General features: G+C 46.5%; 1 pseudogene; it reads left to right on the top strand.

The window, feature by feature from the left end:
• Positions 1–27,465, top strand: part of LOC137657760 (uncharacterized) — a 153,016-nt pseudogene that overhangs the window by 68,203 nt on the left and 57,348 nt on the right.

Genomic DNA, 27,465 nt, shown 5'->3' with positions numbered 1-27,465 from the left:
GTAGATCTGCATTTTCTGTTTGTTCTGTGTTTACATCGTAAGTGTTCACCCTTCATTTTGTTTGTTCTCACTGTAGTCCCCATGATCTTTCTCAGAGATAATTTTTTGCAACTCTTCCAGCTGCATCAGTTATGCAGTTTTGCACTGATCCTTCTCACCAATGTGTACCTCTGAATCCTATAAGCCTATGTAAGTACTTGCATAAACATACATATCTAAGGCTTCCATTACCAGAGTAGGATATCCTCCTTTTAAGGTAGAATACTTCATCTTCTATACCAATATTTCTTTCCAGTGTTTATTTCCATTTCCTGTAGTATCAATAGTAAATATTTGCATAAGCACAAACATATATTCCCTTCACTGGATTATAACACCCTCCTTTCATCAGGATAGGCCATTTCCTAGTATGTTGAATGTTAAATGTACCTATAAATGATGTGCCTATTCTACTTATTGGATACTGAATCAAATTGATAAAAAGATGGCTGAAATTGCAAGTTTACCAGTACAGTATTGTTGGTGATTGCCAGTAAACTGTATAGTACTCAATTCTGGAAAACTACCATCCCCCTTAAGTAAATGATATAGTTTTATATTAATATCTCCCTTGATTATGCCTACTTATGGTAAATCAGAGCTTTTATGTCCGTATTAAAACTGCTGTTTACACCCCTGCCATCTTGACTTTTCATTGCAATTTTAATTAATTCGAACATTATATGGAGATCAATTAAACTTCTGTTAGTATTGCCTTGATAAGTAGCTTTTTATTTTGCTTTGGGGTTTACATACTTGGTATTATAAAGGGTTTGTCTTTGTTCTTGAGAAAATTTAGGCTGGAAGCTTATATTATGTCTGGCTAGGAGTCTGTCTGAACTTTGCATTTATGATACATAATTGTTGTTTGAAAGTGTTTTTACCTCCAAATAATATTTCATTCCCTTTCCATATTAGAGCATGTGAAATCTTTCATAAATAGGCTAGGAAACATTAAGCTTGATTTAGAATATAAGGTTTCTACAAATTTTGGTCATATATTGTATATGCACTAGTTGTACACATTTGGAATGTACTGTAGGGAAGTATATGACTGAATGAATTACTGATTCCTTGTTTCATTTTTTTGTTAGCTTGGCGGTGTTCAGTTTCATATCCTTCCCACTTCACCTGATGGAACATTCAGTTCCCTGGATATCCTCAGTCGAGTAAGGCATTTAGAAGTTTATTGCCTTTTGTGTGATTTGAACAGTTAAGTCAGCTTTAACACAATATTCATGTTCAAGAGCTTCATTATACCATTGGAAATGGCATAATATATACTTTGAAGAAGTACCGTAATGTTCAAACTCAGTTTTGGTACTAGGGTATGGTTTACAAGTTTAATCCATTCCTGGAGTGAGCTGGCAACCCAAAATGGTCATAAACAAAAACCATTTTCCCCATAGGACATTTAACCTCAGGACCAAAAGTCTCCTTTTTCTCTACATGACATTCAGTTGCTTCTCCACTTTGTACTTTTTAAAGGCTTGTAGATTCTACGAGGGATACACCAGGAGAGGTTGGTTTTTGAAATTACCATTAGCATTAGCACAGAACAGCAAGGTTAGGCAGTGTTTCATGGGCTTGTGACCTGAAATTGGTTTCTCTTATGCCATAATATAGGTCCTCTTGGACATCATCCAGACCAGACTGGTCTCGTCCCATTTGAACACCTGGTGGGACCTGTAAGAATCGTAATCCACAAATTCCTTAGATTAAAAAACTAATGCCTCTGCTGCCTTGAAATGGATTCCTGTTCGTCTATTGAAGTTTACAAACCAGCCACAACTTGCTTTGAATGTTTTTTTTTTGTTTGCTGACATACCTGGTTCCTTTTTAACAAGGTCTGCATACAAAAACTTTGCTTTTTCACAAATTATGTTCTCGGTTATCATATTTCATGCTAACTGCTTCTCAATAATCTAGATAAGCATGCTTTCCACTTTTTCTAGAATACATGGCCATTTTTCCATCAATTTAATCATTCCTATTGCAGGATTAATTCCTTTGATTTCTTTCTTCAGAATATTACAAATCATCGATGTTGTACGATGGCACATTTTTGCCACGTATCCCACATGCATACTCTGATCATGCTTCTTGATCATTTCTTTTTTTCACCTCTAAGGCAATCATCTCCTTACCATCTTTCTTGATCATCTTGTGGGGGGGTCATTGTCTAGGTGCTGTACTATACTATTAATACTGTTAACTTGACATGAACATTAGCCATTACAATTATTTAAAGAATATGCAGTCACAAGTTCACAACTTCACAAAAGAACACTACTAAAGATACTCCCAAGATAAAATTGGGTGATGCTGATGTGAGTACTCTGGAGAGAGTACATAAATGTTTTAAGGTCGGGTGGGTGGATGGGAGCTAAGGAAAAACAAAATGGCGTAAAAATCACATGAACACTGTGGGTGGCGTATGAATACAGCATGACTGTTTTTATGAGCATCACATGCTTCTCAGGATAGTAGTTGTCCACCAAAGAGTGAAAAGAGGGAAATTTTTTGCTTGCAGATTGATTGATATAATACTCATACAGTACCTGTATACCAATTAGAATTTTCATGTATGCTGATTTGCTTGTATTTTGAGTTACTCGTTAACCGAGGTATTACTTTATGCCTTTTCAATTTCGTTTTATGATATTTTGTCATTACTGTATTATCATTACTATGATGATGCATTTCTTTTTAAAAATCAGCAATGTAAAATTTTTTGGTGTACATGTATAATCTTCTATAATTATTTATTCTAAAGTTAGTAGAAAATAGTTTTTCTGCCAGATTTTGATGTAAATGTGATGAGATTTCTTTTATCAATGTCTGTTGCAATTACTTTTACTTCATCTAAAGGTAATCGGAGTTTGTGGGAAACCAGATTGCAGTTTACTAACAATTTCGAAGGTGTCAAATTAGTTTTTAAATGTCACCTGGGGTTTAATGTAACCAAATCATGCACTAAATATAAATCTAGGTTGTTCCAACACGTAGTACTTACCTCTAACTACTTTCTTAGGAGTATCTGGGATCTCCTCCCAACCGACCAGAGTTTTGTGTAGTTTACCCTAGTCCCGTTTTCTATGAGGGGTAACCTCAGGTGGAGTGATACGCGTCCTGAGGCTAACCCCGGATCAGAGAGCATGCTTGCTCAGGTCTCGATCTCCAGTAAGTTCTCTGGTCGCGTCGCGATAACATCTCAACGCTCTCTCCTTACCCAGTGCGACCCTTTGTGTCCCCGACCCCCTTTGTGTCTCATGCGGTCCCCACGTGGACCCATTGTGTTCATTCTATACCCTTTCCTACCCTTCTCCTCTGTGTTCGTCGTGTAGGGGCAGCTTATGTTCTCCTTCAGCCACGTGTCCGGAGTGCGAGTCCTGGAACGTGGTGCAGTGGGTGCGCTTCGGCTCCAAGAAGAAGAAGGCGTCCAAGAGGTCACATAGGAAGCCGAGCCTCTTCTCGCCGCTTACTTCTCCCGATGCCTCGTCGAATAAAGCTTCTCAGCCACCTTCCCTTACCCAGAGTAGGGGACGAAGTAAGTCAGGTGTAGGGAAGAGGCCCATTGCTCTTCCCCAGGAGTCTGAGTGGGTGCAGTATAGCACCAAGAAGTAGGCGATGAAGAGGTTGCCTAAGAAGCCGAGCGTCCCTTCCTCTCTTGCTTCTCCAGGCGTCTCATCTGACTGAGCTTCCCTACCACCCTCCCCTACCCAGAGTAAGGGACGAGGTAAGTCCGTTGCGGGGAAGAGGCCCGTGGCCCTTCCCCAAGAGTCTGATCTTCAGGATAGTGGGGTTGTGGGGTCGTTCCAGGCGAGTGAGGGGCCTGAGGGAGGGGCGGGAGTGTGTACGGGAGACGGAGTTCTGGTGCAAGCAGGCAACGTCTCCTCTGAAGACCCCATGTGGGGGAAAAATGTCCCTAATTCTTCTCCAGCCTCTTTGGCGTGTTTTTCAGTCACTTCTGCAGCCGAGGTCGTCGCCGAGAAGGAGCTTTCCCCGCCATCGGACCCCATTGCGTGGGTTTCCCCCAAGAGCAGTGAGTGGGTGATGGTTCACCGCGACAGGCTGCTGAAGCTAGCTGTGGCGCCGGGCCCTTCAAGTTGGCGTCCGAGGACGAGTTCCCTGGATAGATACTCCTCCGGCAGCAGCGGCACCGGACGGAGGGACTCATCATGGCAGGTTCCAGTCGACAGGTGTAAGACCGCGAAGGTTCCGGCTCCATCCGCCCAGCGGAGAGAGTCGCCCCTTCGGTCTAGCAGCCGAGTCCTGACCTCCAAAGGCCACCTAGCTCGTCACGAGCGCAGCCCTCGGCTTTCCTCGACGGGCAGGCCCGCAGATACGAGAACCTCCGGAAGAGATGTTGGGCCCAGGATGGAGGCCCCATCTCGACGGCGATGCCCGTCCTTTGACGGGAACCCCCGCGAGAGCGTCGGTCCAGGACTCCCCCACGTGCGAGGTCCTCCGTCGTAGTACCCCCGTCACATGTCAGCGCGCCCGTCGGAGGATCTCCCAGAAGGAGGCACAGAAGAAGTTGTCCCCCTAGGGAGGAATGGGTGCGTGTCGCCATCCCACGCAGACAACTCCTGGGAGCTTCAGCAGTTCCGGGTACCTCTGGCTGGCTCCCAAGGGCTCGTTTTCCCGCTCCGAAGTACGCCCCCTACAGCAGGCTCTGGCAAACCGGCATAAGTCCGCGAAGGTTCCGACTCCTTCCGCCCAGCGGAGAGTCGCCCCTTCGGTCTGGTAGCCGTGTCCCAGCCTCCAAGACTTCGACAGGCCGGACAGAATGTGAAAGACAACCAGCAGCCATGAAGCCCGCAGCAGCTTGGTCCTCCATGGGGAAAGACAAGTCCAGGACGGAGGCCTCCGTCCCAGCGGGGGTGCCCGTCCTCCATCCAGAACCGCCGAGGTCGTACCACGACAAAGGATGCCTTCACCCCAAGTGGGGTCCTCCGTCGTAGGTGCTCCTTCTCAGGCAGAAGGGCATCCGAAGGAAGGCTCAGCGGACGAGGCCCCCGCGTACAGAAAAGTTCTACCCCTCGTCAGACGGCACCACAGGCTGGATGAACCGAAGCCCGCGACGGATGAGGACTGGCTCTCAGGCCTCAGCAGGTTGGTAGACACCCCCGTGCAGCAGAGGTCCTCACTGGCTGGCTCCCTAGAGCTCCTTCGCCATCCTCGCGGTACGTCTCCTCCAGCAGACCCGATCATCGACGAAAGTCATCGCACCAGGTCTCGGTCGACAGGCATAAGTCCGCGAAGGTTCCAACTCCTTCCGCCCAGCGGAGAGAGTTGCCCTTTCGGACTGGCAGCCTTGTCCCGGCCTCCGGTTCTTCGATGGCCCGCCCTGAACGAAGGAACCAACCAGCCAGCACGGGGAAGCCCGCGGCTCCATGGATCTCTGCAGGAGCTCCATCCGTCCAGCGGAGGCAGCCGCTGGCTCGACCCGGCAGCATGGCATCCATACCCGGTACCACGACAGCTCCATTCAGGCTTCGTGGTCAACCGCTGGTATACCAGGGTACTCACACCCCACGGATTGCCCGGGAGGGGGTAGACCCATGACGGATACCTCCATCCCGGTGGCTCCATCCGTGATGGAGCTAGCCGCTCCATCGTCCCGGCCAGCCCCATCCAAGCATTGGAGGTGGCCGCTGACACACCCATGACGGCTACCTCCGTCCCGGCGGCTCCATCCGTGATGGAGCCAGCCGTGCCATCGTCCCGGCCAGGCCCATCCAAGCATCGGAGGCTGCCGCTGACATGGCAGGGTACTTAAACCCCATGGATTTCCCCGGTAGGGGGTAGAGCCATGACTGCTACCCCCGTTCCTGACGGCTTCATCCGTGACGAAGGCAAAGTGGTTTTCCCCCCAGCGGGTAGAACATGGCTATTGCCTCTCCAGTGCCTGCCTCAGTGGCCGCTGGAGAGAGCCCCCCCCCCCCTGTGCCTCTTCTGCTCTGTCCGCCTGTCGGATGTAGAAGTTGGCACACGTATCTTTCCCTTGACTTACCCCCCCGTGGAGGGCGTTCAGGCCACGGCTCCCGAAGGAGATAGGAGGGGAGGCCCCCTACTCCTGCCGACACCTCAGGTGGGGGGATGCCTCAAACGATCTTGGCAAGCATGGCGGGACCACGGAGTGGATCCGTGGAGTGGACCGTAGTTGTACTAAAGGAGGGGTACAGGCTGCCCTTCCTAGCAGACCCCCACCTCGGATCCCAGATCAACAGGCGGAGTGGTTGGCACCCAAGGACCCCTTGTGAGTAGCAGCATTGCAGGAAGAAGGCTCGGCAATGCTGGCGAAAGGGGCAGTAGAACCAGTCAAGAAACCGGGTCCAGGGTTCTACAGCAGGCTCTTCCTGGTGGAGAAGGCGACAGGAGTCTGGAGACCGGTCATAGAACTTTCAGCCCTCAACAAATTCGTGTGCAACACCGACTTCAAGATGGACACTCCGAAGTTGGTCCTAGTGGCCTTGAAGGAGGAGGACTTCATGAGGTCCATAGGCCTCAAAGATGTCTACTTCCAGGTCCCTGTCCATCCCTCCAGCAGGAAGTTCCTAAGGGTAAAATGGAGTACCCAAACGTTGCAGTTCAAAACCCTATGCTTCGGACTGTCGACAGCCCTCAGGGATTCACGAGGGTCTTCGCAACAATTTCAGACTGGGCGCACGAACAGGTCGTCCGCCAGATTCGGTACCTAGATGACTGGTTGTTGCTTTCAGCCTCAGAGGAAGTACTGAGGGAACAAGGCGCAAAGCTCCTGCAGTTCTGCAATGTCTTGAGTATCATCATCAACCTGGAGAAGTACCAGCTGATACCCTCCACCAGGATGACCTACCTAGGGTTGGTCCTAGACTCCCGGTTGGCGAGGGCCTTCCCCTCTGCGGAGAGACTGGACAACCTGAAACAGATACTCTGGCCCTTCCTGTTGGGCAGCCCAGGAGAGCCAGGGACTGGCAAAGACTGATAGGACTCCCCGCACAAGATAGTCCTGGTGTCCCCGGAGACGAAGGAACTCCTGGAGTGGTGGCACGTCAGAACGAACACCCTCAAGGGAATGCCCTTAGCAACCGACCCTCTGGAGATGCTCCTGTTCACGGACGCAACCAAGGAGGGGTGGGGTGCCCATCTTCTCGACAAAACAGCAAAAGGTAAATGGGAAGTCGAGGAGACGAACCTGCACATAAATGTGCTGGAGATGAGGACCGTACAAAGGGTGTGCCTAGAGTCCGTCCATCTACCCCGGGGAAGCATCGTGGCTCCGGTGTGCGGCAACGCCACGGTGGTGGCCTACGTGAAAAAGCAAGGAGGACTGAAGTCGAAGGAACGGTGTAGTCTCGCGGTGGAGTTCCTAGAATGGGCCGAAGTGGAACAAATCAATTTTTCAGCCAGGTTCTCTCCGGGGAAGTGGAATGTCCTGGCCAACGGCCTCAGCAGGATGGGTCAAGTGGTAGGGCCCGAGTGGTCCCTACACCCAGAAGTGGTCAAAACCCTCTTCTTGAAGTGGGGCGCGCCGGTGATAGACCTCTTCGCCACGAGACTAAACGCACAGCTCCCGGTGTTTTGTTTTCCTGTGCCAGATCCAGCAGCAGCGTTCGAGGACGCCTTCCAACACCCTTGGGGCAACCTCGACGTTAACGACTTCCCACCCTTCGGGATGCTCAGACAGTTTCTCACAGGGTGAGACGGACGGCCAACCTGTGGGTGACTTTGGTAGCACCCTGGTGGCCAGAGAGAGAGAGGTTCGCAGATCTAAAGGAACTGGCACGCCTTCCACCTGGGCCACTTCCAGACAGACCACACCTTCTCCGGCAGCTTCACTTCCAGAGGTTCCACGAAAACCCTCGGTCCCTCCGCCTTCACGCGTGGAGGTTATTGAGCGTCTCCTGAGAAAGGAAGGATTTCCGTCGAGGACGGCATTAAGGATGTCAGGGTACCTGAGGCGTTCGTCAGTCGAGGTGTACCAGGTGTAGTGGGCTACCTTTTCTCAGGGGTGCTCCTCAAAGAACATCATGCCGTTAGGGGCCTCCATTCACGAGATAGCAGACTTCCTGGTCTATCTCAGGGACGGAGTGGGCACGTCCATCCCAAGTCTTCCTCCTGAAGGACCTAGACCTAGGTGCCTCCAGATATATCTTGACGCTCATCAAGAGCTTCGAGCAGTCGTGTTCCCCCCAAGCCGCTAGAGTGCCCCAGGGGGATGTGGCTAGGGTACTGAAGATGCTTTCGGAACCTCCCTTCGAGCCTCTAAAAGACATTCTAGACAAGGAGCTCACCCTCAAGGCAGTCTTTCGTTTAGCTCTGGCATCAGCGAAGAGTAGGTGAGATTCATGGCGTCGTACGAGATCTCACACTCGAAGGGCTGGCGAGAAGCTACCTTCAGATTCTTACCCTCCCTCGTAGCCAAGACTCAGAATCCAGCTGCTTGGTACCCTAAAGTTGAAGAGTTCTCAGTGCCAGCTATCCCTCGCTCGGATAACCCGAGGGACTTGCTGTTCATTTTCATTTTCCTCGGGACTGTGAAGAAGCCACTCTCCAAGAACACTATATCCTTCTGGGTAAGGCAAGTGATCGTCAGGCCCTACAGTAGTGCAGGGGTCCCCCTTCCAGGAAAGTCCAGACCCCACGACATTAGGGGTCTAAATACTTCATTGGCGTTTGAGAAAAACATGGCAGTAGGCCAAATCCTGAGGGCAGGTACTTGGTCTAGCCAGTCGACCTTTATGGCTCACTACTTGAAGGACTACTCGAGAAAGTCCCTGGACGGGTTCTCGCTCGGCCCCGTCATTTCCGCGCTCCAAACGGTTTAAAGGTGTAGCCCCAGTGGTAACTGCGGGTAGTAAGTCCAAGAGACACAGGTTCCTTCCTGAGCCCCCTTGTTCTTCCTTCCCCTATTCCCTATCGGAAATGACTCGGGTAGCCCCCTGAAACTGCCATGGGATACACTATCATTGGAAGGACATGTCTCCTAGGATTCTTGCAGAAGTGAGATACTTAGACACTAAGATGGTTTTTTTTTGCGTAGTTTTCCCTATTTTTCTCGTGTTTTCCTTGAGGTCAGCAGAACCTAGTCTCCTACCTAGGTTCCTCTTCTATACTCGTCACGGTCTCTAGGTCCTGAAGGACACTCCCACCTCCTAAGGTATAAGTCTGCTAAGAAAGTAGTTCGAGGTAAGTACTCCGTGTTGGAACAAATCACAAATTTTAAGTAATTTGTATTTTTAAATATTTAACTTAGCCGGTGAATATATAGCTGCAACTCTGTTGCTCGACAGACAAAAACTGTACAAAAAAACTCGCCAGCGATCGCTATACAGGTTGCGGGTGTGCCCATCAGCGCCATCTGTCGGCCAGATACCAAGCTCTATGTAAACAAAGACTCAATTTTCTCTCTGTCGACGTGTCGACAAGACGTACTTTACTCGCTGTTGCTAACTGGAGTTTTTCACATCATCTTTGGTGAAGTACTATATTCTGGTTTTGAGCTTTCGCTGTGCAGGGTTTTTCTTCAAATAAATCCTTGAACTCTTTTTTGTATCGGATTCATTGTTGATGACTTAGATCGTTTTTTTGGAATTTTCCCTTGACCAATTCAAAATGGCTGACCCTTCACAAGTTCCCAAATTTAGAAAATGCAATACTAGGGACTGTTCTAGGCGTCTTCCGAAGGCTTCTATCGACCCTCACACTGTTTGTTCCAATTGTCGGGGTAAAACCTGTCAATTGGAAGATCGGTGTGAGGAGTGCGTGGGCCTTTCGGAATTCGATTTTATCGAATTTGAAAAGTACACACGCAGGCTAGAGAGAGATAGAATTAGGAGAAGTTCTTCTAGGTCTATTGATGTTTCCTCTCCTCATGCCCCACAACCTATTCCTTCCCCTGTAGTGGTTGTTCCTAACCCCCCTCCTAGCACTCAGGAACCATCGATGGCTGACATGATGCGTGCCATCCATGCCCTGGGGGAGAGAGTTGAGTCCCTTGCAAGTGACCGCAATCAACTCATGGCGGATGTTAAGGAGCTTAAGTGCCAAAGTGCAGTGGGAAGTGATAAAGTGCCAAGTGAAAGTGTTGTGAACAGTGTTGCGCTTGAGGGTTCGTCTGTTCGTGCCTGTCGTCCTCCTAGTCCGGGACCTCTTGCAAGCTCCCAAGTCCAGGGGAGAAGCAATGTCGCACGACGCATGGGTTCGAGAGGCTTTAATCAGCGAACAGACGTTCCCTCCATGGTATCAGGCGTATCTCCCCAAGATCGCCCCTACCTACGTAAGACGAGAGAGCCCATTAATACCTCGTCGTCTGAAGGTGTTTCTCGTAAGAAACTTTGGACCAAGGTCTCACGACCTTTAAAACGTAAATCGGTCCCTTCAGGACAAGTCCAACGTCCCGGTTGTAGCCACTGGGTCAGTTCGGACTCGTTGCCGTCATCTGATGACTGCTCACCGCCTAAGAGAGGCAAAGCGGTACCGCTTCAGTCACTAACACCGTCTGTCGCCGCACCTGCTCCCGTAGACCCTAAATGGGCTTTGCTGCAAGACATGCAGTCCAAGCTTACGTCTTTGATGCAGGACTTTCATGCGGAGAAGGTTGCTGCCGTACCTTCTAGCCAACAACCTTCCAAGCGATCGGTTGTGCGTCCTGTTGACGCTGAGGTAACCTTCTCGCGTCTACCAGTTGAGGTGGTTCCTCCACCGATGCGATCCAGTGTGGGTTGCCAGCCGCACGTTGACGTTAAGCGACGCACGGAGGTGGTTGTTGACGTTCAGGATGTTCAACAACCCTCAGAGGTGACTTGTTTTGACGCGGTGCGTCAACCTCCGCAACCCGGTGTGGTTTCCACTGCTCAACCCAGTCGGTCTAGACAGTCTCGGGTAGACGCTGTGCGTCCTCGCGCTCCCATGGTTGTTGACAGTTCACAGACTGTGCAGCAGTTCCATGACGTTGCGTCCGGCTCCGTCACGCATGCACCAGTGCGACCGGACTCAGCGAACCAGACGTTGCCCACTCCGTTGCCGTTTCCTCATCAGTTTTCGGATGAGGAACTTTCTGATGAGGATGTTGCTGAACAACAAGACGATCAACAATCAGAACTGGACGAGCTTAAGTCAACTCAACCATCTTTGGACTTTAGAAAAGTCTTGGCTATTTTCAAAGAGTTGTTTCCTGACCAGTTTGTTTCTGTGGCTCCTCGTTCTCCGCCGTCAGAGTTTGTATTAGGCATGCCTTCTGCCGCACCTGCCTTTACTAGACTCGTCCTCGCACGCTCGTCTAAGAGAGCTTTGCGGCTGATAGGAGACTGGTTAGAGTCCAAGAAGAGTTTAGGGAAGACAGCATTTGCCTTTCCCCCAGCTAAACTCTCTTCTAGATCAAGCGTCTGGTATGCCACGGGAGAAGTTCTCGGCTTGGGAGTTCCTGCCTCTGCCCAGGGCGACTTCTCAAGTCTTGTAGACTCTCCCCGCCGCCTTGCCATGAGACGCTCGAAGATTTGTTGGTCATCATCGGACCTGGACCACCTTATGCTAGGGATCTTTAGGGCTTTTGAAGTCTTTAACTTTTTAGACTGGTGCTTAGGAGCCCTGAGCAGGAAAATCTCTTCGACAGATAAAGATATTTCTTTGCTCATTATGTCCTGCATGGACAAGGCCGTCCGTGATGGGTCCAATGAGCTAGCTGCCTCATTCACGTCCGGAGTCCTGAAAAAGCGAGAGTCTCTCTGCTCGTTCCTGTCTGCTGGAGTTACACCATGCCAGAGATCTGAGCTTCTCTTTGCTCCCCTTTCCAAGTGCCTGTTTCCAGAAGTCTTGATAAAGGAAATTGCTGCTTCGTTAGTGCAGAAGGACACTCACGATCTAGTTGCGTCCTCAGCTCGCAAAGCTCCCCCTTTGCCTTCATCTTCCGCTAGACCGAGGATAGACACTCCAGCGTCTCGCTTTATTCCGCCCTTTCGTGGCAGAGCCTCCAGCAGAGGAGGTGCTCGTGCCGAAGGGAAGCGAGGGAAGAGGAAAGGATCCAAGTCCTCTAAGGGCAGAGTCTGACTGCCCGCAACTTCAGACAGCAGTGGGAGCCAGACTCAAGAACTTCTGGCAAGCCTGGGAGAGGAGAGGCGCAGATTCACAATCTGTGAAGTTGCTCAGAGAGGGGTACAAAATCCCTTTTGTACGCAAACCCCCTCTAGCAACGTCTCCCATCGATCTCTCTCCCAGGTACAGAGAGGAAGAAAAGAGACAAGCCCTGAAACTGGAAGTGTCTCTTTTGCTAGAGAAGGGAGCGGTGGTCAAAGTCTCGGACCTTCAATCACCGGGATTCTACAACCGCCTCTTCCTAGTTTCAAAGAAGACAGGAGGGTGGAGACCGGTGCTAGACGTCAGTGCTCTGAATGTCTTTGTCACAAAGACGAAGTTCTCCATGGAGACCACAAAGTCAGTCTTAGCAGCGGTCAGAAGGGAAGACTGGATGGTCTCCCTAGACCTAAGGGACGCCTACTTCCACGTCCCCATTCACTCAGACTCCCAACCTTTTCTGAGATTCGTTTTCGAAAATGTGGTCTACCAGTTTCGGGCCCTGTGCTTTGGCCTAAGCACAGCTCCTCTCGTGTTTACGAGGCTGATGAGGAATGTGGCCAAATTCCTCCACTTATCGGACATCCGAGCCTCCCTTTATTTGGACGACTGGCTTCTCAGAGCCTCTTCCAGTCGTCGCTGTCTGAAGGATCTCAAGTGGACTCTAGATCTGACCAAGGAATTGGGACTCCTAGTCAATTTGGAAAAGTCGCAACTGGTCCCATCCCAAACTATTGTGTATTTAGGGATGGAGATTCACAGTCTAGCTTTTCGGGCTTTTCCGTCGGCCCCCAGAATAAGTCAAGCCCTGTTATTCATCCAGAACATGCTGAAGAAGGAACGCTGCTCAGTCAGGCTGTGGATGAGTCTGGTAGGGACGCTGTCATCCCTGGAACAATTTGTGTCACTAGGAAGACTACACCTCCGTCCGCTTCAATACCATCTAGCTTTTCACTGGAAAAAGGACAAGACGCTAGAAGCGGTCTCGATCCCGATTTCCGAAAAGATGAAGTCTTGTCTGACTTGGTGGAAGGACAATATCAACCTAAGAGAGGGTCTTCCCCTGGCTGTTCAGACTCCCAACCACGTTCTCTTCTCGGACGCATCGGACGTGGGCTGGGGCGCGACACTAGACGGTCGGGAATGCTCAGGACTGTGGAACTCGAGTCAGAGGAGCATGCATATCAACTGCAAGGAGCTGTTGGCAGTACATCTGGCCTTGAAAAGCTTCAAGTCTCTCCTTCGAGGCAAAGTGGTGGAAGTAAACTCAGACAACACCACGGCCTTGGCGTACATCTCCAAACAAGGAGGTACCCACTCACTGACGTTGTACGAGATCGCAAGGGACCTGCTCATCTGGTCAAAAGGTCAAGACATCTCCCTAGTAACGAGGTTCATCCAAGGCAACTTGAATGTCATAGCAGATTGTCTCAGTCGGAAAGGGCAAGTAATTCCAACAGAATGGACCCTCCACAAGGATGTGTGCAAGAGACTTTGGGCCACTTGGGGCCAACCAACCATAGATCTCTTTGCAACCTCGCTGACCAAGAGGCTTCCAATCTATTGCTCCCCAGTCCCGGACCCAGCAGCAATACATATAGATGCCTTCCTCCTAGATTGGTCACATCTGGATCTCTACGTATTCCCACCGTTCAAGATTGTCAACAAGGTACTGCAGAAGTTCGCCTCTCACGAAGGGACAAGGTTGACGTTAGTTGCTCCCCTCTGGCCCGCGAGAGAATGGTTCACCGAGGTACTTCGATGGCTAGTAGACGTTCCCAGAAGTCTTCCTCTAAGGGTGGACCTTCTACGTCAGCCTCACGTAAAGAAGGTACACCAAAGCCTCCTCGCTCTTCGTCTGACTGCCTTCAGACTATCGAAAGACTCTCGAGAGCTAGAGGCTTTTCGAAGGAGGCAGCCAGTGCGATTGCTAGAGCAAGGAGAGCATCCACCATTAGAGTCTACCAGTCGAAGTGGGAAGTCTTCCGAGACTGGTGCAAGTCAGTTTCTGTATCCTCGACCAGTACCTCTGTAGCTCAAATAGCTGATTTTCTCTTATACCTGAGAAAAGGACGATCCCTTTCAGCTCCCACTATCAAGGGCTACAGAAGCATGTTGGCATCGGTCTTCCGGCATAGAGGCTTAGATCTTTCCAACAATAAAGATCTTCAAGACCTCCTTAAGTCTTTTGAGACCACCAAGGAGCGTCGTTTGGCTACCCCTGGATGGAATTTAGACGTGGTGCTAAGATTCCTCATGTCAGACAGGTTTGAGCCGTTACAATCAGCCTCCCTGAAAGATCTCACTCTAAAGACTCTTTTCCTGGTATGCTTAGCCTCGGCTAAAAGAGTCAGTGAGATTCATGCCTTCAGCAAGAACATCGGATTTTCGTCAGAAAAAGCCACCTGTTCGCTACAACTTGGTTTTCTAGCCAAAAATGAGCTGCCTTCTCGGCCTTGGCCTAAATCTTTCGATATTCCCAGCTTATCGGAGATAGTAGGCAATGAACTAGAAAGAGTCTTATGCCCTGTGAGAGCTCTTAAGTTCTATTTAAAGCGTACCAAACCTTTACGAGGCCAATCTGAAGCTTTATGGTGTTCAGTTAAGAAACCATCTTTGCCTATGTCAAAGAATGCTTTATCATACTTTATCAGATTGTTAATACGAGAAGCTCATTCACATCTGAGTGAGGAAGACCGAGCTTTGCTTAAGGTGAAGACGCACGAAGTTAGAGCTGTTGCAACTTCCGTGGCCTTTAAGCAAAATAGATCTCTGCGAAGTATAATGGACACAACCTATTGAAGAAGCAAGTCAGTGTTCGCGTCTTTTTGTCTAAAGGATGTCCAGTCTCTTTACGAGAACTGCTACACACTGGGACCATTCGTAGCAGCGAGTGCAGTAGTGGGTGAGGGCTCAACCACTACAATTCCATAATTCCATATCCTTTTAATCTTTCTCTTGAAATGTTTTTAATGTTGTTTTTATGGGTTGTCTGGAAGGCTAAGAAGCCTTTCGCATCCTGGTTGATTTGGCGGGTGGTCAAAGTCATTTCTTGAGAGCGCCCAGATTAGGGGTTTGATGAGGTCCTGTTGTATGGGTTGCAGCCCTTGATACTTCAGCTCCTAGGGGTCTATCAGCATCCTAAGAGGATCGCGAGGCTCCGTAAGGAAGACGTACTTATAAGGCAGAGTAATCGTTCAAGTCGACTTCCTTACCAGGTACCTATTTATTTTGTTTTTGTTATTTTGATAACTTCTAAAATGAAATAAAAACTCTTAGCTCATAAAATCTAAACATATTTTACTGGTCTCTACCCACCATCCTGGGTGTGAATCAGCTATATATTCACCGGCTAAGTTAAATATTTAAAAATGATATTTTAATTATAAAATAAATTTTTGAATATACTTACCCGGTGAATATATAAATTAAATGACCCTCCCTTCCTCCCCAATAGAGACGCAGTGGGACGAGGAGAAAATTGAGTCTTTGTTTACATAGAGCTTGGTATCTGGCCGACAGATGGCGCTGATGGGCACACCCGCAACCTGTATAGCGATCGCTGGCGAGTTCTTTTGTACAGTTTTTGTCTGTCGAGCAACAGAGTTGCAGCTATATATTCACCGGGTAAGTATATTCAAAAATTTATTTTATAATTAAAATATCATTTTTCCTAACAATACTTACCTCGAACTACTTTCGGGTAATGGCCCGCCCATCCTACCCCGAGTGCCTTGCTGGATTTCATAGATACCTAAGCTATCAAGAACTTACTTGAGATCGAGACCTGAGCAAGCATGCTCTCTGACCCGGGGTTAGCCTCAGGGCGTGTATCACTCCACCTGAGGTTACCCCTCATAGAAAACAGGACTAGGGTAAACTACACAAAACTCTGGTCGGTTGGGAGGAGATCCAAGATACTCATAAGAAAGTAGTTCGAGGTAAGTACTGTTAGGAAAAATACAAATTACTTAAAATTTGTGATATTTTATTTAATTGATTATAGAAGCTAAATGCTGTAACTCTTCACACGTCACCCATCGCCTTTAAAGTGTGGGTGCCAGAAATATGAGCATCAGGTGAGGTTCATAGAAATGAACAGTATTTTGATAATAGAGTGTCTTATTTCTATACTCGCCTGATGTTCATATTCATGGTCACCCTCCTCTCCACTGATTAGTGACATCAAGAGAATTAGGATTTACCTGTAGCAGGGACCATAGCAATGATTGATCATATTGCCTACTTGAAAATCACCTGAATGGAAGTTTCTTCTGCCCATACGTACAGATAACTTAGATTAAAATGAGAATTTTGGCCTTTACCAGGTACAACACTTTATGAGCCCGTTTAACCTTTGGACCAACAACCATTGCATTTGAAACACCTTTAGGAGACATGACTACTCTTAGTACAATACACGGTCACACTGTTACCCTTTACTGTATCCGCATGGATAATGCTATTATACACACTCACCAGAGGAGCTCTGGCAAAATACTGAGCGACAGAAAAATTGGGGGTATCTTGGCACAAAGCACACAGGTAACATACAATATACTCATATGTTAAGCAGTCCTACTCTACTCAATAGTTAGTATGCCAACAGGGGCTGTATTGGTGTTTGGTGTGAAAATTTTCCTCCTTGTTCCAGTTTAGTGGCCACAGTTTACTGAATTTTCAGCGCATATTTGTTTTTATAATGGTATCATTCGTTAAATAACATATAGTCAAATCATTGGTTAAGAAATGAATGGATAACAAGGTTTTACTGTATATAATTTTCCTCTTATATTATATCTTTGTTGATACATAACCAAACATTTGTTTTTTCCATTGATTATAGGGTAGTAAGACATAGATAAGTTTATAAAATTTCCAACAATCCAGAACTTTCAATGTCCTTGGAAGGGCATCCTCCTCCTTAAAAAAAGTATCTTTTATTGGACCCCTTCAGAGGTGAGGATTATAACGGATTTAAAAAAGCAAGCTGTTTTACCATGAACCCAACACATGCATGGTGTTCAGGATGCCAGAAAACTTAAAATCAATTATGGTGTTCAAGTATCCCAGGAATTGGAGGTTTTAGTATAAAAGAGAGAGCAGCATCATATCTGTATAAATATCATAATTGGAACAGATTTCCAAATGCTGTTTTTCTAATTGAAAAGTAGCTTAATCTTCCTACCCTTATTTTACTAGTTCTATAAATATTTTCACTTTGCCAAATTATTCTCTTAGGCAATCATCAACTGGGTGTTGAACCTAACAGGTTGGTAAGTTTGGCTCCTTTGCAGCTGGTTTCTCATCTTCAGATACATTTTATAACTATTTACTCCTAATTTCTATGGTTAATTTTTCACTTTTCATTGTGAAATGATAGTTTTAGTGTTTCCTAAACTGTTTCCTGCAGTGTTCTTTTCACACACCATACAAACCATCATCCTTTGATTTGGGATATTTCATTAACGCAAGATGGAATCGCTTGTTGAAATTGGTTAACGATCAGTTATCTTACTGGTTTATGTGTGGAGTGAGAAGCCCCGCCTCGTTACCAGTCATAGGCTAATCACTTTTACCAGCACCGCTGTTTGATACGGACGTAATTTACAGTGCTCCTGCAAAACTGACAATTCCCTCTTTTTTCAGTGTGTCAAGTGAAAATGGAATGGAAGCAAGAACTTTGGGTTTTTATCAGTTGAAGAGCAGATGCTGTAATTGCTTCATGGCGAAGCCTTCTGTGGATCCCCACTCCCTCTGTGCTGCTTATAGGAGGCATGTTCACAGGCATCCTTGTGCACTGAGTGTCGATCGTGGCCTCCGGTACATTGGCAGGCATATGCCCCGAAGAGGAAGAAGCGCGCAAGGTGTTCGTCGGAGTCAGATTGGGTAATGCCTAAGAAGACACTGATGAAGTCTGTCGATGCTGCAGTCTCCTTGGTGGGTGTGACTGGTGCTGCCGTGCCTGGATCGGTCCCCGAGGAATATGCTACAGGGTTCAGGAGAATACTTATCAATATCAGTCAAATTTTCAGGCTGCATTTGGGCGCTGGGATCCATTAGTGTTTGCTGATCCCCTTTGGAAGCTGAGGACTCTGTTATCTTCGACTGTGCAGTCTGTGGAGGACGAGTTTGACCTAAGGAAGTTGTTGTCTTCCTTAGGTCTTTCAGGTAAGCTCTCCATGACTATTTTAGGGCTGCCTCTCCCCTGGTACCACCTGTGGATTTACGTGTGTTTTGTGAGTCCCTTGTGATACTAGTGATGAGGGGCATTGTGGTTCCTACTATATCTTGGAGCCTGGTGACTTCCTCCTTGCCTAGAGAGATTGGTAATTCTGGTTTGGTTGCCCCTGGCCCGGCAGGCAGGTCACCAGGTCAGTGTCAGAAATCCCTACCCCTTCCCCTGTGTCTTGTCACCCTATCCTTTGTGCCAGGGGTTCTGGGGATTTGTGCCTCCCCCCTCGGTATCATTGGTGGTTGCGGGGCGTTGTAAGTGTGCCTTCTCCTTCCCCGGTGGCAGTGCCCCCCAGTGTTGTGGCAACCTATGTGTTTTCTCCACTCGGGGGAGCGTTGTTGTCGACAGTCACTTTGATTTCGACCTCAGATGCAGAGCCAGGAATAGTAAAAAGTTCGACAGTCACTTTGATTTCGACCTCAGATGCAGAGCCAGAAATAGTAAGAAGTTCGACAGTCACTTTGATTTCGACCTCAGATGCAGAGCCAGGAATAGTAAGAAGTTCGACAGTCACTTTGATTTCGACCTCAGATGCAGAGCCAGGAATAGTAAGAAGTTCGACAGTCACTTTGATTTCGACCTCAGATGCAGCGCCAGGAATAGTAAGAAGTTCGACAGTCACTTTGATTTCGACCTCAGATGCAGAGCCAGGAATAGTAAGAAGTTCGACAGTCACTTTGATTTCGACCTCAGATGCAGAGCCAGGAATAGTAAGAAGTTCGACAGTCACTTTGATTTCGACCTCAGATGCAGAGCCAGGAATAGTAAGAAGTTTGTGCATCTTTCTCCCTCCTCCTCTTCCTCATTCTCCTTCTTGGTTTCTGCCTTTTCGTCCTCTGACTCTGATTCAGACTCTTCTCAGTTGAAGAAGAGGAAGAATTCATATTAGTTCAGAATCATAGAATTTCAGAAAGGCCAGCTGTAGTCATAGTGATATGGCCCCTCAAGACACCACTGACTTTTGAGTGTGGTGGATGGCACCCATGTGGTTCCTGGGCCTGGGTGACTCGGATCCTGGCTACCACTAGCCGCCTGAATCAGGTGTGTATGGCCCAATGCACAGTCTATTTGAGGGATGATGAAAGATTTACGGTACCCTCAATCTCCTTTCCTTCCAGGACGTGAGACATCTGCTCCTCTCTATCGATGAGTGGTTACTCGATCCAATAGAGAAGATGGTACCATTCGGCACCGTACTTAAGCAGATGCGGTCTTTGGTAGATGAAGACTATGGGTAGGAAGGCCTGGGTCATGGTTGTCCCTCCGCCCCAACCCGCATCTCTATAGACACAGCGTGCCTTGTCGAGTGCTGTCTGGTAAGTATGAAGAGGTGCTCTCCTGTTGCCGTTAGCCCCGATTACAAATCTGGTTCCGTGCTTGTGATGGAAAGGTTGTATTTGTGGGCAAGAGAGGATTCTCTGGAGATAGTGGCCTCACCTTTGTTTGTGGTTGCATATGGGGGTGCTTGGGGCAGGAGGCCTCGTGCCTGTGCATCATGTATCCAAATCACTCAGAAATGCTTAGTTGTTTAGTCATATTATTTTAAGAATGTGTTTTATATTCTTTTACAATTGTATGATTATGGGGTATCCCCCCCGTTTTTACTAGGTTTTGCATTTGAATATTTTATCAGCCTTGACTTAGGCTAACTCTACCCTGGCTGGCAGCCATTACTGGCGAATATGCACTTGTGCACCATCCCCTTCTTTCACCTAACCTTTCTGGTTTCGTGAGGCTGCCAATCCTCCCATGCTGTTGATTCGTCATAGCGGGGAGCTGCAGTCCTGAAGGTCCTTCTGGGAGTTGGATAATGTTTTACAGTTTGCCTAGGGTAACTGTCTTCACTTTCCACTTAGCCTGCATGTTTGGCCAGACAGCATATGTCTTGGGAACTTGTTCCCTATGTCTACTTCTGGTCTATCTATTGAAACTCACTACCCTTGTTCTAAAGCTGACAGGTAGACCTCCTTTGTGCCGCCTTACCCATTCTTAGGCTTTCCTTCTTAGATTTTGGTAGGCTAATGTCTAGTTGTAAGAACTTGTCGTCTGTGCCCTATCACTGCAGACCCCGTAGAACACCATTCTTATTCTAATGCGGCAGTTAGCCTTCCTGTCCTGCCGCCTAACCAATTTCTGAGTCTCCCATCCCCCCCTTGTGCCTGCTGGTGCATCTACCTGCTGTGGAACCTTGTTCCCCTCCCAGTCCAGTTCCCTGGCAACAGAAGTACCCTTCGTTGCCATTTTTGGACGGGATAGCTTGTAGGCTATCTAGCTTGGCCCTAGCCGGATGAGATTTTTCCTTCCGTGGATTAATTCTCTCTGCTGCCTTAGAGATCACTCTTGGGTGGTTTCACTGCCCCTTTCTCTTCCCGGTTAGGCCATACCCTTACTGTACTAGGAACTGCAGTTCCTTTTGTCTAGTTTTCTTACCCTGGCATTTGAGTTTTTCCCTCACCCGCTATGTGGGCTAGGCTTGCCTGCACAGTATTTCCTATGGCCTAAACCTATCGAGGTGGAGAACTGGTACCCCTTAGGGCTCCCCTCTGCCGCCTTAGTAGTTACCTATTCTGTTGCAGCAGCTCCTCATCCTAGGCTATGTACCTCTTGCTGCGGAATCCTGTCTCCTTTGCGTGGTTCGTTTGTCCTGGCAGAAGTGTTGCCTTGTGTCCCTGTTTCAGGTCTTGTCAGCTTGGGTTCTTCTAACATTGGATGTGTGTCTGCTTTGGGGCTATTCCCTCTGATGCCTTAGCTGCAGCCTTAGACTGGTCATCTACTCCTCTTTCCCCTCTTCCATATCTGAGGAACATTTTCCTCCAAAGTTGGTCGATTGGATCCCGCCCGGTTTTCAGGATACCCTTTGAATTTTCAATTCTTGGCATCCTGGCCATTCTGTACAGGATGGCCAGGATGCCAAGAATTGAGAATTATCTAACATATCTTCCAGGCTAAACCCTCCCTCTTTTCATGAGTAAATGATAATAACCAGGTCTTGGCAGGTTTCCTTATTTGCTGCTTTTCATTCTTGTACCTCTCTCCCTCATTGTGGACTCTTCCCTATGGGATCGTCCCGTCTCTCCTTGTTGTCTGGACAATGCCTTTGCCGCGTTGTGTCAACATGCCTGGGGTGTTGAAAGGTCAGTTTATGACACGGTTGCTAAAAATAACTGCCACCTTAGACCCAGCTACTGCCGCTTTGTGGGTAATTGTCGCCGGCTTAGGCAGAATGATAAGTGGATTTGCTACCTTAGGTTGTCTAATAGACTGACTTTAGGGGTACTGGTGTTCCTTTGATGTGACCCTTTCCTCCATTTTTCTACCACACTGTCATTGATAGTTTTTCATAAATCTCTAATGATTTCTGAGCTGTTTGGCATGAGCCTCCATTGTTTTGTAGCCTTACCCATATTATATTTGGTAGGAATATTTATTCTGGAAATATTTTTATGCTTATTTTTTCTTTATAAATTTTCATTTATGCTTAGTATAAGATTGAAATTTTTTTTAATGATTTGTTGTACTCATTGAAATTTTTCCTTCTTTACAGGGTGCTGATGAAATTGAGTTTTCAACGATAACCTGGGCCAGGCAGGTCAAGTTGCCCTTTGGTCACAAGACTTGCTGGAAACATGCAGACTGTCATGTTTCCAAAGGGTCTCTTGTAAGTTGGGAACCTACCAACTACCAGGTGTGCAAGGACCTTATAAACACTAGTTTTCACGCCACCGACGTCCCCCAGGATGTAAAAGTGTGGAGTCAGAAGACTAGTCGTCACTGGGTTAGAGGCTTCGAGAAGAGCTCTCAATAAGGTGCCCCTTATCTTCCTTCCATGAAATTTAAGGACTTCTTCTTTCCTAAGGTCAAGGTGGCCGCTGTTTTTGGTCAGCATTTACCAATGGTTCAACTCCTGCTGGTACCGTTGGGGCATGCGGATGATGAAGTTTGGGATGCTCTTCAAGTGATGAGACTAGATGATGACGAAGCCTCTGATAAGTCACTAGATGTACATCAGGTGAGTTCGGTTCCCAGTACTTCTTCGGCTTGTTCCCCCATCCCCGTATCTCAGGCCCCAGCATCTACTTTGACTTCTGTTCCTACACCGGATAAATCTTTGTTTCCAGGTCAAATGGAATTTATGGTATCCATGAAAGCTTTTATGGAAAATTTACATTCCGAACATACACACGCTCAAGCGTCCCTAGAGGCGAAAATAGAAGCTTTACAAAAGGCACATAGTTCTAAGGCTACACCAGCTTCGAACCTGCCTGAATGCTCAGTTAAGAACCCTTGGCATTATGCTGAGCATATGGCTTTAAGTGAAGGGTACCTCCACATCGGAGAAGGTTTGTGTTCTAAGCCGATCTTTTGATTTAAAATTCTTCCCCTCGATCGATAGTTATCCTTACTGTTATGTAAGGCTTAAATCGGAAGCATCCATTAGCTATAATACGATCCCTTAGGAAACGATCATCTTGGACCACAGCAAGGATCAGTCTGTTTTCGTTAAGGAGCTAAAAACGGCCGAATTTACTAACACCAAACCTTCTGCTTTTGCCAGGAAGAAGGCCACCTTTGTTGCTCTCAAGGATACTGTCTTTCCCTTCGTCTCTAAAAGCTTAGAGGCTGTAAAGAAAGCAGTAGTGGAGGGTAGACCATTGCCAGTGCTAGAGGAGTGCAAACCTGTATCCCTAGCCCTTCCTTATGATTCGGACAGTTGGGAAGAGGTCCAACACACTTTTATTGTTGGAAAACTAGATAAGGACATCGGACGCAAGCAGCTTAATGAAAAACTGCTTAGAATTCCTGAATCCCTGTCAAAGGAAGAACTGGGAGCTAAAGAAAAACTTATCTGCATCTTTATCTTTCCAGTCTTATTTGGAGATGCTAATTGAGAACTATTCTAAATCTGACCTCTTCCCGGTCTTAGCAAAAACTCACTGGCCACTTTCCATAGAGATCTCCTTGCTTTCTAGCCAGAAGAGCACATAGAGAACATGTCCTAACTGGAGCGACTATCAGGCATGAACCTAAAAAGCTGATTGACTCCAACATCTAAGGGAAAGACCTCTTCCCCAAGAAATTGGCTAATAAAGTCATGGATAGAGCAGCCTAGGAAAATAAGAGCCTTATACTAAAGTGGGTTAGGTCCTCTGAAAGGAAACTTATCCCTATAGAAGGACCTCAACCCAAGGGCAAAAAGCCTAGAAGAAACTTTAAGGGAAGGAAATCCTTTCCTTCACGACAGCGTCAGTTGCTGCCATTCCTCAGACTGTACACGGTTCCCCAGTAGTATGTATCACAGTCACTAGCCTTCAACCCTGTGTTTGAGAGAGCCACCACTACATTTCACCCCGTGAGAGCTCAAAAGAATGGCGCTAGTGGCAGGGGAAGATCTGGAAGGGGAGGCAGTCTAGAGGCCAAGGAAGTAGAGGCAAGGCGGTTAACGCTGGATAGGTATCGTTATTTGACCACCTTAAATAGGTATCGTGGGTCGACCTCGACCCGAGGTCCCAAAAAAATTTCATAAAAAATTGATTTACAACCCAATTCACAACCTTTTAATAGCAAAAAAAAAAACTTCAAAGAAAATTCTAATCTTAAAAAAAAAATAAATAAAAGCTAAGTCCAAAATAAATATTTATTACAAATAAATTAAAAAAATAAGTATACAAAAAAAAATTACTTCATAAATAAATTCACCTAAAATCTAAATATGGAAATAAATTAAAACTATTGTAAGCACTTATTCTTTGATAATTGAGCACCATTTGCTGAGCCCCGGGAGGGGGTGGGGGGGGGGGGGAGGAACCAAAAGGAAACTTTTTTCTGAAATGAGAAAAAAAAAGTTTTTTTTTTTTTTTTTTTGCTAAAAAAATCTATCCTTTTTTTCAACATTTTTTAGGGGGTAGGTAAATGACATGATTAGTGGCTGAAATTTTTACAGGATATTGTATTATTATTGTACAACAAAATTATGTAAAATAATCTGCACTTGGGTGTTATCTAATGTTTTATAAAGAGGCAAATGTGTGTAGTTTTTTTTTTTTTTTTTTTTTTTTTTTTTTTTTTTTTTTCTTTTGCTGAGTCATATCATGAAATTTTTCAAGACAAATCCTTATATCCATTGCTGAGCATGGTATTTATGCATGAAAATATCAGAAATTTTATAAAAAAGAGGAATACATAGCGCTATGCCAGCTTGTGTTGGATATGCTTACAAAATGGCTGCCAACCACACCACCTTGGAAGGTCAGATCTGCTACCTGAAATGGAGAAAGATATGTCAATATTAGCGAGTCATTTACTTATATAATTGTTCGAGGATTTCCAGAAATATATTATGGTAGCTAGAATGAAGTTTATAGATTATTTTTCAATTAAAAAGATAAAATAATTATCATAATTAAGTTATCATAAAGGTACAAACTTAAAAAAACAGGAGAAATAAGCTATTTTCTAAAAACATACAGGGTAGAAGACATTCACAAACACATTACAACAATCCTTTTTTATACATGCCTAAACACTACTGCACATTCAATAATTATTTAAAAATGTGATATTACACAACTTACCTCAATTAGGTATTGATGGGTCGAGCTCGACCCCAGGGTATCTCAGAAATAGCACAAGGAAAAGAGCTGGGATGAAATGCGTCCTCACCCGACTGCTGCGCACACTGAACTGAGGTCTCGCAGGTCGATATCACTCACAACCACTACGATTGAAAGTTATGGCAAAAAATTTTTTTTTTTTTTTTTTTTTTTTTTTTTTTTTTTTTTTTTTTTAAACCTTGGGTCGTATACGACCCACCATACCTTTCCAGGGTTAAAAAGGTTCTTCACAACAACAGTGAGGAGCTACCGGTAGGGGGACGACTTTACCTTTTCAATGATGGGAGTTTGATCCCTGGGCTCACAGCATAGTCTCAAAGGGACTAGGCTGGAAACGGAGACAGAAATCACCCCAGTTCAAAAGGTTCTTCCAACCCACAACCCCATTCTTGGAGGATTATGTGCAGGATCTTCTCTGAAATGGAGTCATCCTTTGCACAAAATCCATGAAATTTCAAGGGCGGCAATTCTGCGTGCCCAAGAGAGATTTGAACATTCTTTGAACTATTCTGGACTTTTCCCTACTAAACAAATTAGGATCTTCTTTGGAATGGAGTCATCTTTTACACAAAATCCATGAACTTTCAAGGGCATCTATTCTGCGTGCCTAAGAAAGATTTGAACAATCTTCGAACTATTCTGGATTTGTCCCCACTAAACAAATTCATTCTGAACGACAAGGTCCAGTTGCTGACTATCTCGCAAATAAGGACCCTACTACCCCAGGGGGCCTACACTGTCTCCATAGATTTTACAGACGCTTAATGGCATTTAACGATAGGTCAGCACTTCTCCCCCACCTTGGTTTCAGACTGGCAAGAAAGGGCTTCTTATTCAGAGCTATGCCCTTCGGGCAGGTATAGCTCCAAAGATTTTCACGAAGCTATTCAAGGCCATCGTCCAACAATTACTGAACAGAGGCCTTCAGGTGATGGTATACCTGTATGTCTGGCTAGTCTGAGCTGCAACGAAGTCGTAATGTCTCCAGACAGGTCAAGAAGTCATGAAATTCATACAGTCTCTGGGCTTTCAAATCAATCTCGAAAAGTCCAGGCTGTCTCCAGCTCAGGAATTCCAGTGGCTAGGACTTAACTGGAATCTAAAGTCACACACCCTCTCTCAAGGTAAGAGAAAGAAAATCGCACAATCTGTCAAGTGCCTACTTCGTTCAAGAGTACTCACCAGGTGGCAACTGTGAAGAGTCTTGGGTTCACTTCAGTTTGCTCCCGTGACAGACCGAATCTTAAAACCAAGACTCAAAGATGCCAACAGAGTCTGGAGAAGAAAGGCATCAAATGGTCAGAGAGATCTTCGCCACAAAACCTTGGTCTTACTGCAAAAGCAGCTCAAACCATGGTGCACTGCCAAGAGTTTATTGACACATATCCCTCTGCAGTATCCTCCTCCTTCTGTGACAATTCACACAGATGTGTGACGAGCCGAGAGAAGGTTGTGACTCAAAGGCAGGATGAAATCAACTGAGTAACTTGATTACAGAACATCCGTTTATATATACATAAACTCCAGGCAAAAATGGCATAAAAGACATAACAGGCAATTTCATGTTCAACCGACAACCGCACCGGTTAACAGTTAACGGTGAGAAAAACAGACGTGTTATTTCAGCTCCCTATCAGTGCGAGGGGAGAGCGAAGATAAAAGCATAATATATACAAAAAATGAAATGTTACTATGAACGATCGTGTGACACATAGTTGGTACAGATGCCTCAGAACAAGGTTGGGGATGATTTTCCCCTTCCAAGAAAGTACAGGGCTGTGGGTGAGTCACTTTCCGGAAATTTCATATCAACATTCTGGAAGCTATGGCAGTGTTTCTGACTCTATAAAGACTAAATCCGAAGATGAAATCACACATCAAATTAGTCATCGACAGCATGAATATAGTCCACTGTGTCAACAGACAGGGCTCCAGGTCTCCTCAGATCAACTATGTTATTCTAGTCATCGTCAGTTTAGGAGAGCGGAGGAATTGGCATCTCTCAGCAGTTCACCTTGAAGGTGTTTGCAATGTGACGATGGACTCCCTGTCAAGATCCAAGCCTCTGGAAACAGAATGGTCCTTGGACGCTAAATCATTCTGTTTCATCTTGGAGCAAGTCCCAGAACTGCAAATAGATATCTTAGCGACGAGCTTTTATAAGAAGCTGCCCCTGTATGTAGCATCAATTTTAGATCTGGAAGCTACAGGAACAGATGCGATGTCCCTGGATTGGAACCAGTGGTCTCACATCTACCTATTTCTGCCATTCAACCTCCTAATGAAAGTCATGAACAAGCTGTTCAAGGGAGCAGTGGCTCTAGTGGCTCCCAAGTGGCCCTAGTGCAATTGGGATCCTCTTGTTCTGGAACTAAAACCTCTCCAGGCCCCTCTACCATCTCCAGTGCTGTCCTAGGATGTTCAACAGAAGACTGTCTTCGCTTCCTCTTAGATAACAAAAACCCTTCATCTCATGATTTTCTCACCTTAGCAGCTCAAAGAAAGTTCGGAGCGGCAAAG

This window comes from Palaemon carinicauda, chromosome 18 (genome assembly GCF_036898095.1).
Source record: "Palaemon carinicauda isolate YSFRI2023 chromosome 18, ASM3689809v2, whole genome shotgun sequence".
NCBI lineage: Eukaryota > Metazoa > Arthropoda > Malacostraca > Decapoda > Palaemonidae > Palaemon > Palaemon carinicauda.
This window is presented reverse-complemented; position numbering and strand designations above follow the sequence as displayed.